This window comes from Pocillopora damicornis, chromosome 9 (genome assembly GCF_964200805.1).
Source record: "Pocillopora damicornis chromosome 9, jaPocDami1.2, whole genome shotgun sequence".
Lineage (NCBI taxonomy): Eukaryota > Metazoa > Cnidaria > Anthozoa > Scleractinia > Pocilloporidae > Pocillopora > Pocillopora damicornis.
Genome location: NC_142678.1, coordinates 15,366,235 through 15,380,858, shown reverse-complemented (window position 1 = coordinate 15,380,858; position 14,624 = coordinate 15,366,235).

Sequence of the window (14,624 nt, the reverse complement as noted above, 5' to 3'; positions counted from 1 at the left end):
AATGCAATTTAATACGTTACGAGAAGAGGTATTTTACTCGTTGGTAATTTTATTCCTAAATTCGTTATTTATTTTTAATTGAAAAATCACGGGATTTGAGGACAGACACCACCAAGGCAAACACAACATCGACGTAAAAATTACTAGTCAACGGAACGTGCACTTATGATGTGTAATTAAGTTAAGGTTGGTTGGTCATCTAAACAGGAAAACTATCTTTTTTTATTAAAACAAACATTGCTTTTTCATCACGGCTTTTCGCGGTTAACGTTCAATTAAATCTGCAAAGGAAAAAAATCAAGACAAGTAAATTTAATTATGTCGCAATTCAAAATTAGTTTGTCATAAGATGAAAACGCACAGTCTAAAATGAAACAACTCCCAAAGAGAGACAGAACCAAATAAAAAAAAAGGAAAGATTTTGCCTTCAGATAACAAAAGTCCAAATAGGACTGACTACCCAAGAGAGACAGAACCAGGTGAAAAAAAAGGGAAAGGTTCTGCCTTCAGATAACAACAGCCCAAATAGGACTGACTACCCAGAGAGACAGAACCAGGTGAAAAAAAGGGAAAGGTTCTGCCTTCAGATAACAACAGCCCAAATAGGACTGACTACCCAAGAGAGACAGAACCAGGTGAAAAAAAGGGAAAGGTTCTGCCTTCAGATAACAACAGCCCAAATAGGACTGACTACCCAAGAGAGACAGAACCAGGTGAAAAAAAAGAGAAAGGTTCTGCCTTCAGATAACAACAGCCCAAATAGGACTGACTACCCAAGAGGGACAGAACCAAGTGAGAAAAATGGAAAGGTTCTGCCTTCAGATAACAACAGCCCAAGCAAGACTGACTACCCAAGAGGGACAGAACCAGGTGAAAAAAAGGGAAAGGTTCTGCCTTCAGATAACAACAGCCCAAATAGGACTGACTACCCAAGAGGGACAGAACCAGGTGAGAAAAAGGGAAAGGTTCTACCTTCAGATAACAACAGCCCAAGCAAGACTGACTACCCAAGAGGGACAGAACCAGGTGAAAAAAAGGGAAAGGTTCTGCCTTCAGATAACAACAGCCCAAACAGGACTGACTACCCAAGAGAGACAGAGCCAGGTGGAAAAAAAAGGAAAGGTTCTGCCTTCAGATAACAACATCCCAAACAGGACTGACTACCCAAGAGAGACAGAACCGGGTGAAAAAAAGGGAAAGGTTCTGCCTTCAGATAACAACAGCCCAAATAGGACTGACTACCCAAGAGAGACAGAACCGGGTAAAAAAAAAGGGAAAGGTTCTGCCTTCAGATAACAACAGCCCAAACAGGACTGACTACCCAAGAGAGACAGAACCGGGTGAAAAAAAGGGAAAGGTTCTGCCTTCAGATAACAACAGCCCAAATAGGACTGACTACCCAAGAGAGACAGAACCAGGTGAAAAAAAGGGAAAGGTTCTGCCTTCAGATAAGAACAGCTCACATACGAATGACAAAACCGGGAAAAAAATTCAAAAATGAAGGTTCTTCCCTCACGGAGATAAGTCTGATTACACGAGAGAGTGGGTAAGAAATAACAAAAGAACGAGAGTATCTTCAGGATTCTGCTTTCGAAACTGCGAAATAGTACAGTACGATTAGTAAGAAAACACACTAACCTGCCAAGAGCGCGTCATCTTATAGGGAAGGAATATTTGAGCTGTGATGTCAGGGTTCATTCCATAATTAGTTCATCTTGCTCATGTTAGGTTTCAACAGTTGGATAATACACCATGTGATTTTAAGCATCTGTCACCTAACTATCACAGAAATAATTCCTTCTCTTGCTTCGAGAGCACAGAAGTAAAGGTAAACCTTGCTTTGCTGATTAAATGGTTTGGGCATCATCATTTTCCGCTCAAAGGTTATTAAGCAGCGAGATTTATCGCGCGTCATCATATAGCTCTAGACAGAAATTGTCAGGCATACAACCTTGTCTAAAAGCCAAATTGGACAGGCCAGCGAGTAGAATTTCTTCCTCGCGAAGTTTTACAAGTTAAGACCTTACCTTAAGGAAAGAACGATGGCCCCTTTTCGCAGATACCGCCGAATATACTCGTACCGTGACGAGCTTTGCTCAAGAAAAGAATTCACACCAGGGATGCGTAAAATGATCCATAGGCTTGTCAAAGTAAAGCGAGAGGACTCAATTAGCAAGTGAAAGCGAGGTGTTTGGCTTCGAGCGTGAAATTAATTGAAGTTAACAATTAAAATGTAAACAGGCGCGAGGATCCGCGCGGCTTGCGCGTTAGGAGTGCTACGAAAATTTAGGACTCTTTTGCACAATTTTCTCTTTAGAAATAACTACGCATTCATGGCGTGAATGGCAATTTTTATAATTGTAGAATGATTCAGCGATAAGAACAGCTTAGCTAAGCCGTAGTGTGTCATGGCATTTGAGGATAGCATGGTTGTAGCGCGTGACATGACTATCAAGTAACAGTTGTTGTACCCAGCATGTTTTGTCCGTGATCTACAGATCTATTGATTTGTGACGCAAAGAGCGATTATCTGTTCTGTCACGACAATACCAAAATTAAATTGTGTTAGCCAACTTATATTTCACTCTGATCAGACCTTTGACTCTAAGTCAGCATGGAGGCCGGTGAGCCGCTCGGTACCCTTGCGAAATGGCTTTTGGAATTCCTAGGAATTCCTAGGAATAAAGGTGTGAATTTTCACGGTAAATTCGGACTGGGAATTCCTAGGAATTCCTAGGAATTCCCAACCATAACAACTCTGGTTCTAAAAACCTAGAAATTCCTAGAAATTCCCAGAAATTCCCAGAAATTCCCAAAAATTCCTAGAAATTCCAAGTTTATAGCCAACAGGACTTGGAATTCCTAGGAATTCCTAGGAATTCCTAGGAATTCCAACTCAGAGAACCAATGACTTTCCCTGAAAAGCTGTATATCTAAAAAATTCCTAGGAATCTCTGGGAATTTCTGGGAATTTCTGGGAATTTTTGGGAATTTTTAGGAATGTTTTAGAATTACTGGGAATTTTAAGCAAAAATTTGAGGCTAATGATATAAAATAAATACTTTAAATTAAAAAAACCCAGCTAAAATTCAAGTATTCAATGAAATTTATTTAGAAGCTTAATTAAAGGGTTACATGTAAACTATTTTTGATTAATTATTAACATCAATGTGTGGTAATATTAGGATGGAATTTGATTTATTTTTCTTTTCTTGAAAACTTCATACGGATTAATCCTCAATTACAGCTATTCATATAAAATAGTTCTAATCAATCATTAAATTTGGTTTGACACAAATTGTGAATAAAATCTGTTGATTCTTTTCCATAAAATACAATATCTTAAGTTATATTTGAAAACCAAGCACTCTTGGGAGTGAAGGGGCTAATTACAGTCAAATAAAATTGATTTTTTGATTAAAATCTTATTGTAAACGTAACAATAAATTAGAATGAAGTTATCCTAAACTGCAAACTTAGCTGCTGTTTGTACTGTTTGTATTTTTTTTCCTGGGCTCACAATGAGTTGGCCTTGAATGAGGTTGTCAACAAGAACCTTGACCATTTTGTATCTGGATTCCTTGACATCTGAATTTGAAAAAAAATAATATATTAAAATATGTATGTTTAAAGCTCAGACCAGGCTTTTAAGATGGCTATGAGGAAAAGGGCATTCATTGGATTCTCAAATTTAGAAATCTCTGTTATATTGAGTGACTTTCATATTGGAGTTAGTACATCTCTCTCATGGATTTTACCAAAAAAGGGCTGAATACATTATTTTGTTTTTATCAAGGAGGGCTTCTTTATGTACTAAGGTTTGTTTAATAACAGTTCCTATTTTGAATCTTGAATGTTCCCAAACGTGACTAGAGGAATCTTGAAAACTTACTGATAGGTTTATTTCATTGTAAAGCATAATAAGCTTAAGAAACTGCGGCATGCAAGTGACCGATTCGATTCTCAGAATTATTCTAGTTTCAGTTGCGCCGAGCGTTATGTAAGCTTAATTCAACCCGCTACATCTATTCTTTTATAAGATTTTGATCACGTAACGAATATCGCAATTTTTACTCACCTCAAACTTTCAAAATCGTAGCTTTACAGACGGCCATTCGACCCTTGTTTGTACCAGTCAATATGTCAACTGTTGTCCCTTCTTTTAACTCCACGGCGTCAACGACTTTCTTTTCTTTTACAACACTCACGCTATTCTCGTTTTCCCATTGAACCACAATAAAAGCTATCTTTAGAAATGTTATATTAAGCAAAACAGTTGAGAAAAGCGATCAACCGATGAAAAGTACATTCAAAGATGAGCGCCAATTGGAGTCTTCTTTGTTTCCGATCACGCGTATGATCACGTGGATCTTTTAGGACTTGTCATTGGCTAGCAGAGAGAATCCGCTGGCTTGCCGATTGCAGTGTTAGGAGAAGTGCCCAACTTTATTCTGACTTCTCCGACCGGTTCTCTGCTTCTAGAAGATGGATAGCTTGGTGATATAAATAAAGATGTGAGCTCACTCTATGTAGAAATAATCGACAAGAATCGATCGTATTACAAATGCTCAATTTGTGGCCGAAAGTTGTCGAAGAAACAAAGACTCGAAACTCACTTGAGTTGTGTTAATGGCAAAGGTGAGAAATAACACAAGCCAGTCACAGTTTTGAATGCGACTACAAATCGTCTTTTACCCTCATATTTATAAAAGAAGGATACCACATTCGGAAGTATAAGAGATACATAGATGATCCCAGTGTACCAGTACCTAAATCTACAAAGCTAGACCGTAGAAAGCGTTCAGCAACACGTTCCAACACCGCCATCTCGATTCCTCAGTCAGTCGTTTCCACTGAACTTAAAGCAGTATTGACAACAGAGTAGAGTGCGTCTTACAAAGGAGAAACATTTGTACAAGAGACAGAAGTAGCTATATGCGATTACAGAGGTGCGTTGGAACTCTGGTCCACAAATAGTTATGCACTGCACGAAGTATAAAACAATTTTGTTGATAGTTGACAGACAGAGAAGAACAACAAGTAAACTTAAGAGCTGTTATTATTGAAGTGTGACTAGCACTTTTCATTTTTATATAAAGAAGGACTTGTAATTTGCACCAAAAATAAAAAGATGTAATGTTTTTTGGGAGATCCAGTGATTGGGACATTTAAGAAATTAAGTTATGAAAGGAAACTTAGTTGGTATTTCTCACTACTAACAAGTCTTGTTGACAAATATTTTCAGATCAGAGTTTCAAATAAAGTAAATTGAAGACGTCATATAAAAGGTGTTTTTCCTCAAAGGGAACATTGACTACCTCTGTCTTGTCTGCATGCCAAATGTTTGCAAAGTGTGTGGATGATCCACAAGTATTGGAACTCTTACAAAAATGTTTTGTAAGAATAAAAACAGCGAAACAAATTACAGCAATTAGTCATGAAAATAGAGCAAAAAACTGAAAAAAAAAGCAGCAACAACAATCATGAAAAAAGAAAGATTAATTAGGTGTTGAATTTGTTTGTCTAAGGCATGAAATTTCTACTAAAAGTATTGTCAGCAAAAAGTCTCTGACAGCATTGGAGGCAACTAAGCTTGACTTTTCCAAGGTTTTCTAACAAAGGCAACCAGTAATGTAGGTTAGGGAAGTAAGATAACAATGTAATTATTGTTAATTATTGTGGAAGTTGGCAATTTCTAGTTAACATAACTGACAGCTGGTTCATGAGAAAATCCATATTAATGTAAAGATTTACTAAAACTTAGTTTGAGTAATAAATTTCATGATCTTTAAGTTATAAACATGTACATGTATGTATATCTCTTGGTAAGTTTTGTATAGCATACCTTTTATTGAGCCAAAGTTTTAAGCCTCTGAAATTACTCTTTTTCTTAAAACCTTCACATTCAAGGTATTTCTTAGAATTTATGTGGACCTCAGGGTATTATAATTGCCTCAAATTCAATTCCCAGAAATTCCCAAGAGTTCCACACTTCTTAAATTATAGGTAGTTTGTAAAGCTGAGAATTCCTAGGAATTCCTAGGGATTCCAAGTCCTCACAAAACTGGAGTCTTCCTTTCCCAGAAATTCCCAGTAATTCCAAGCTTTTTAAATCAGAGCTAATTTGCATAGTTTGGAATTTTTGAGAATTCCTAGGAATTCCCAGAAATTCCCAGAAAACTGGGAATTCAGTTTGCAAGGATCATTTGCATAATTGGGAATTTTTGAGAATTCCTAGGAATTCCCAGAAAACTGGGAATTCAGTTCGCAAGGGCAAGGACCTTGTTTTCAAGAGAGATTTCGACTGCAGTATGTTCTGGAGATACAAGAGTATCATTTAACACTTGAAACGATTGGGTAGATATTTTGATAATACTTTTCTGGCGTCCATACTAAGGAGCTCTTTCAGTATAAAATATCATTTTAGTAAGTCCCAATCATGAGGTAAGCGCGGGAACTTATCCCGCGAAAATTCTGTGCGAAGGTACGAGTGTATTCGGCGGTATCTGCGAAAAGGGGCCATCGTTCTTTCCTTAAGGTAAGGTCTTAACTGTGTATTACTTCGCGAGGAAGAAATTCTATTCGCTGGCCTGTCCAATTTGGCTTTTAGGTAAGGTTGTATGCCTGATAATTTCTGTCTAGAGCTATATGATGACGTGCGATAAATCTCGCTGCTTAATAACCTTTGAGCGGAAAATGATGATGCCTAAACCATCTAATCAGCAAAGCAAGGTTTACCTTTACTTCTGTGCTTTCGAAGCAAGAGAAGGAATTATTTCTGTGATAGTCAGGTGACAGATGCTTAAAATCACATGGTGTATTATCCAACTGTTGAAACCTAACATGAGCCAGATGAACTAATTATGGAATGAACCCTGACATCAGAGCTCAAATATTCCTTCCCTTTATGATGACGCACTCTTAGCAGGTTAGTGTGTTTTCTTACTAATCGTACTGTACTATTTCGCAGTTTCGAAAGCAGAATCCTAAAGATGCTCTCGTTCTTTTGTTATTTCTTACCCACTCTCTCGGGTAATCAGTCTTTAGTTGCCTGACTTATCTCCGTGAGGGAAGAACCTTCATTTTTATATTTTTTTCCCGGTTTTGTCATTCGTATGTGAGTTGTTGTTATCTGAAGGCAGAACCTCTCCTTTTTTTTCCACTTGGTTCTGTCTCTCATGGGTAGTCAGTTCTGTTTGGGCTGTTGTTATCTGAAGGCAGAACCTTTCCCTTTTTTTCACCTGGTTCTGTCTCTCTTGGGTAGTCAGTCCTATTTGGGCTGTTGTTATCTGAAGGCAGAACCTTTCCTTTTTTTTCCACCTGGTTCTGTCTCTCTTGGGTAGTCAGTCCTATTTGGGCTGTTGTTATCTGAAGGCAGAACCTTTCCCTTTTTTTCACCTGGTTTTGTCTCTCTTGGGTAGTCAGTCCTATTTGGGCTGTTGTTATCTGAAGGCAGAACCTTTCCCTTTTTTTCACCTGGTTCTGTCTCTCTTGGGTAGTCAGTCCTTTTTGGGCTGTTGTTATCTGAAGGCAGAACCTTTCCTTTTTTTTCCACCTGGTTCTGTCTCTCTTGGGTAGTCAGTCCTTTTTGGGCTGTTGTTATCTGAAGGCAGAACCTTTCCCTTTTTTTCACCTGGTTCTGTCTCTCTTGGGTAGTCAGTCCTATTTGGGCTGTTGTTATCTGAAGGCAAAATCATTCCTTTTTTTATTTGGTTCTGTCTCTCTTTGGGAGTTGTTTCAATTTAGACTGTGTGTTTTCATCTTATGACAAACTAATTTTGAGTATGAATTGCGACATAATTAAATTTAGTTGACTTAAATTTTTTTCCTTTGCAGATTTCATTGAACGTTAACCGCGAAAAGTCGTGATGAAAAAGCAATGTTTGTTTTGATAAAAAAAGATAGCTTTCCTGTTGAGATGACTAACCAAATAAGTGCACGTTCCGTTGACTGGTAATTTGTACGTCGATGTTGTGTTTGCCTTGGTGGTGTCTGTCCTCAAATCCCGTGATATTTCAATTAAAAATAAATAACGAGTTTAGGAATAAAATTACCAATGAGTAAAATACCTCTTCTCGTAACGTATTAAATTGTATTTACATTTCCAACTCTTGCTTCAGACACGAGATGTAAAATCGGTCATAGATTGTAAAAGAGATTTGTGAGTAAAGAACTTTTTCTACTTGTTTTTTTTATTTTCTCGCAGCCTTATACAAGAGGTTCGCTGTGTTCGCAGTGGCGCGCCAGGAAACCCCAGCAGGAAAATCTTTTTCAAGATTTTATTCCTTTAATGATCTCTTTAAAGTATATTACTCCCTCAGCATTTAGCCAATTATATGGTTGCGGTGGAGGGTGCAAAAAAACTCAGTTATATATTTCTTTACAGGCCAATATTATTGGAAAAAACCCAAACAAACGAACAAAATGAGGTCTGTTGCGCTGTGTGATCCATGAGTGTTCTCATCGCGGTTAGGGCTTGCTGTTGCTTGCGGTATTATTTTCCGGAGTGGACATACCATTACTACATTTTTGTTGGCGTTTAAAAATTGGAAATACATGGTTTTGGTAAAAAACTTCATCTTTTTAAACTCTTAACGACTGTCGAGTTGTGTGTATCAATAGAGTGGGTCAGTAAATTTGCATTCTATGTTGCGCAAGGGGCAAGAGAAAATGGTTGACTCCCCACGAGTGAAGCTGACGCTCCAGGTCGATGTCGACCCATTATTATCCTTCGTAAACAAAATTTCGATCATGTAGTTAAATTATAAAATTTCTTTGGCTTACATTGTGTGCTTTAAAGTAAACTTGAGTTGTTAGTTCCACACGAGGGTTTAACCTTGAAAAATGCAATCACGCGAGTGAAGCTGACATTAATGCGTGTCCCTATCTGGAAAACATTCGTATTGTGACAAGAAGGGTCTACTTTAAGGTTTTGGGTTACTCTCGCCATGCAATTTGGACGCCGAAAAGTGCCAAAAAAGTAATTACTGAAAATTCATCCGCAACACCTCGGTCGTTCTGTGGGCGCGAAGTCAGTTCTTCTCTTACAGTTAATAATTGCCAGGTGGATCTCAGATCCGCCTCAGCCTCATTTGCATAAATTCTTTTGATGAGCAAAGCTCGTCATGTTCGCACAGAATTTTCGCGGGATAAGTTCCCGCGCTTACCTGATGATTGAGACTTACTAAAATGATATTTTATACTGAAAGAGCTCCTCAGTATGGACGCCAGAAAAGTATTATCAATATATCTAACCAATCGTTTCAAGTGTTCAATGATAATCTTGTATCTCCAGAACATACTGCAGTCGAAATCTCTCTTGAAAACAAGGTCCTTACCAAGCGGCTCACCGGCTTCCATGTTGACTTAGGGTCAAAGGTCTGAGCAGAGTGAAATATAAGTTTGCTAACACAATTTAATTTTGGTATTGTCGTGACAGAACAGATAATCGCTCTTTGCGTCACAAACCAATAAATCTGTAGATCACGAACAAAACATGCTGGGTACAATAAATGTTACTTGATAGTCATGTCACGCGCTACAACGAGGCTATCTTCAAATGCCATGACACACTACGGCTTAGCTAAGCCGTTCTTGTCGCTGAATCATTCTACAATTATGAAAATTGCCATTCACGCCATGAATGCGTAGTTATCTCCAAAGAGAAAATTGTGCAAAAGAGTCCTAAATTTACGTAGCACTCCTAACGCGCAAGCCGCGCGGATCCTCGCGCCTGTTTACATTTTAATTGTTAACTTCAATTAATTTCACGCTCGAAGCCAAACACCTCGCTTTCACTTGCTAATTGAGCCATCTCGCTTTACTTTGACAAGCCTATGGATCATTTTACGCATCCCTGGTGAGAATTCTTTTCTTGAGCAAAGCTCGTCATGTCACGCAAGTCGTTCGCCTCTCTTCCATACATTAAAGGCGTAACAGAACCTCTGACTCGTGTCCTCAAAAAAACACGACATCACAGTGGTGAACAAACCACTCATCACCCTTTAACAACAGTTCCCGGCCCCAAAAAATTTCGACCATCGTTGGAATCGCAAACAAATGTTATTTATAAAATTCCTTGTGGTGACTGTTCATGGTGTTATATTGGTGAGACTGGCAGGGCCTTCAACACAAGAACAAAAGAACACCTCAGAAATGTGAAAACCGCGGCAAAAGGCTCAAGAATTGCCAATCACGTCTGGGCCAATAGTCACGCAATAGACTTTGATAATGCATCTATTATTGACAAAGGCGGTTTCAGAACAAGAAAAATACTAGAAGCGTGGCATTCCAAGTTAACTCCCAATGCGGACAACAATTCCTGTCCTTTGCCCGGACAATACAACATTCTTTTTAACAAACATTCTTAGTTATCAGCATTTTTAATTTTTACTTTGTACTTCACACCTAGTATTTTTTACCTTTTTAACTCGTGAATTGCGCGCATGCGCAAGAGCGAGTTATAGGTACGATGTGGGGAATAGCATTCGCTCGCTCGCTCGCTCGCTCGCTCGCTCGCTCGATTGGTCGATTCCTGTAAACTTTTTTTAGATTTTAGGCTTTTGAGTACATTTGATAGTTTTTGGCGAGCAATAAACAGACGAAATGGCGACCTTTGTTGCTAAGAATAGTGGTGGGGTGAAAAAGAAGCCAATGATAATCTTAAAAGAGTTTTTTTTTCGTTTTAGTTTCAACAAGCGGCGCCAGCGACTGGCAAGCATTCAAGGATTCACACTGAAATAACAACAACCTTCGGTTTTCATAAAATTGTAATTTACAATCCTTGAACTTGAAAACAATCCGAAGATTCATTGAAAATATCACTTACTGCGAAGCGCTCGGAGTTTACAGATGTTCAAAAGCTTTTTCTGTTATAGCGTGAGATTGAGGACAAAATTGATCATTACGTTTCGTCGCATGTGTTTTTCCTGTGTGAAGCAACAAAAGATGCCGGCGACTGACTAAATAACAAGTTAACACGAAAATCAAATAACACTTAGACAAACAATTTTAGCTACCGATTTTCAGTGAATTTTTAAAGAACAAATTTCTTGTAAGTTTCAAGACAATTTGAAGATTCAACATATATACAACGTACTAAAATGCGAAAATTACACACCACAAAATTGATAAATAGGCCTGAAATGAAATTCTATCTTGTTATTGATTATACGTTGCCTAGCACGTGACTTAAATCTACCCAGGCGGTTGACGGAAAGCACACTCCGACATCCGTCAGAAGGAGGTCATCTCGGGTAGATTTCCGATTACGAAATCCGAGCTCGCCCGATGTTGTCTTCGTGATGAAGGCCCTATTTAGCATATTAGACCCGCAAAACAGAGTAGAAACGAACACGTGCTTCGTTTTCGCTCATGACTTCGTATTAGCCTTAAGATATTTGCATTTTTTTTCCGTTGCTTACCTATATTACAGACACCAATAAATTTTTGCGATGCCTCCTTTTCACGGATGGCCGATTACAACTACAACATAGTAACACCTCCACGAAATCTATCAAAAGGAGGATGTTACAACACCAGAGGTCATCTCGGGTAGATATCTTATGACGAAATCCGAGCTCGCCCGATGTTTTCATGAAGGCCCTATTTCGCATTTTAGAGCCGCAAATTAGAGTAGAAAGGAACACTTACTTCGTTTTCGCTCATGACTTTGTATTAGCGTTAAGATATTTGCATTTTTTTCCGTTGCTAACCTATATGACAGATTCCACAAAATACATTTGACGCCTACTTTTCACGGATGGCCGATCACAACTACAACGTAATGACATCTTCACGAAATCTGTCAAAAGGAGATTTTAAAACACCGGAAATTTTCTGGATTTCTGATGAAATAAATTTAACGCAGTTACGATATATTGTTATTTCTAATATGGTAATTGATAAAAAAAATTGTACATTACCTCGATTGGACGGAGATTAAGTTTGAATATAATAAAGCAGGCGATATTACTTTTGTCGACAAGGATAATCCGTGATTTGTCTCACCTATTATATTTTCTCTATCTGCGTTGTGCCATGATCATCATTGAAAATATTCTACGATAATATTTTTTACAATATTTAGATGAGGATTTTCAATTCTAAACGCAAGAGCGTACTTAGGGAAAGATCTATAAGAAACAGTTTCTCATGAATACATTTGAAAAATTCTTTTAGCTGACTTCTACATAGATAAAAAATTACTACACATATATATTTCACTTCGACGATTATCTTAATAAACAATTAATGGGAAGTTCTGAGAATCAGTTTTTAATACTACATGTTAAATTAATGGTTATTTTTCTCTTCCTGCTTAAGGGCTCTTTCGCAGTTTGGACAACGCCAGTTTGCACTTGAATCTTCCAAAATAATTGTTGAAATGCATTTCCTGTGAAAAAACTCCTTGCAGCTACAAAATTTCACACAACGAGAAGGAGACTTCGAGTCTGACTCTTCCCTCGGCATTCTACACTCGCACATTACCGAGACCTCTTGAACAAAAAGTGGCCTCCTGTCTCGACACTCGGGTACTTTAGAGAGGGGAAAGAGGTCGAATGATCCACTCTCCAGGCTCTTTAAAAGATGTTGTCTTATCAGCTTCCTGTCAAATGTCAGATTAGAAGGATTGAGGCCATGTAGTAGCGAAACCAGAAAAGCAATAGCATAAACTCCACAGTCATCGGAATTGTTCTGGTGTTGCACATTTGGTACAATGACCTTAAAACTGGTTCCTTCGTCGTATATAATTGATGCAATCTGTTTCTGCACGAGGGCTGCAATTCTTCCCGAAAACAGGCTGTCGTACAGATAAACTACAGAAGGAGTGTAGCATCCTACAGTAGATACCAACACCCAATGATGGCTGCCAGTATTCAGGATTTATGAAAATTGGCCTTTTTGAACAGAAAAATTAAAAATAGGCCCCAAAGTTGTATTTTCCAATCCTCTTGCGTGAGGGAACTGTTCCCTCAGAACAGACTGAGTGGTCGGTGAGCCAGTCTCCAGTTGAAGTGGTGCTAATGTCCTGTTCCGAGAGATGGAATTTACCGGCCTTTGAGGCGCTTCTGTGAGAGGTCTTTACAAATTCTACTTCACCATCTTTTTTATTTTGCTGGGCCAGGTTTGTGTTCGTTGTCGCGTTTACTGTAAGGATGATGCATGTGTTTGCAGTGCTGGTCGTGCTCGAGGTTGTGTTAATGGAGGAGATGGTGTTTGCGTTTGCGGTGTTGGTGATGCATGTGGTCGTGTTTGGTGTGTAAGGGGTGCTTGCCTTTACAGTTTGATTGGCGTTTGAATTTTTTTATGGGTTTATGTTTATTTGAGCCTCAGCGCTTGAGTTGGCATTCTTGATGTGTGCGAGTTTCGGCTGTTTGGCAGGCTGGCGTTCTATATCGTTTAAGCTGACGTTATACCCCCTTTTCATGTTGTTTCCTCTTTCCCCTACACGTCCAGTGAAAGGATTTTTCTTCTGAGATACTGGCAGCCTTTTATAGTCTACTTTCTTTTTTTTCATCCTGCGCGAATTCTTTTTCATAGTAGACTTCAGGAGAGACCTCACCTTTCAGACAACTTTCTCTCAAACAATGAACTCACTTCTTGACAAGTTAATTTACGTGCCATCATAGAATTGGAAATTTTGTTCAGGAAGCGAAATTATCGATTGGAATACGGCCGAACGCTGAATACGAATTGAGTGAGCAAACAGATACTTTGATATCTCGCATGATGACAAATTTCCCGCCTTTGCTAGTTTGGACCATTCAATTGTCTGGGAGTCAATCGACCGTATCATTTATCTTTCCTCTCCATTTCCGGTGTTTTAAAATCCTCCTTTTGACAGATTTCGTGGAGGTGTTACTATGTTGTAGTTGTAATCGGTCATCCGTGAAAAGGAGGCATCGCAAAAATTTTGTGGAGTCTGTAATGAAGGTAAGCAACAACAAAAAAAAGCACTATCTTACGCCTAATACGAAGTCATGAGCGAAAACGAAGCACGTGTAGGGCCTTCATCACGAAGACAACATCGGGCGAGCTCGGATTTCGTAATCGGAAATCTACCCGAGATGACCTCCTTCTGACGGATGTCGGAGTGTGCTTTCCTAAAATGACGGTGGCAGGCTTGGCTTAGTTATATCACTCAAAACTCGTTCCCGTTTGTCTCATTTGATAAAGAGGGAATCGTTAATGTTTTCATTAAGACAGTATTGCCTTGACTTTCTAATATTTACAACGAAAGACAGTAAATTTCACTTTTCACCCACATTTACTTCCAACCTTTTCTTTTGAACCAGAAACAAAAATGATAGACGTTTAAAACACATTACATCATCCACCTTGTTAAATGTAATAGCATGATCATTTCAATTGTAATGCCTTCTTGTCCCAACGTTACTTTGTTTCTTTGCTACATTAGCGAACACTGAACTACTGCTCGTACTCTAGATGACAATCAACCACAAAATTCCCTAAACCAGATAACATTAAACATAATCTCAAAAATCATGTGTCAATTCACGAGTTTGCTCACAGAGCACTTTGATTATCATTTTACCCGTTGAAGGCTGTAGCGCAAACAGCCAAAAGCTCGTATTTTTAAAAGTTTTAGCCAGAGATCGTTT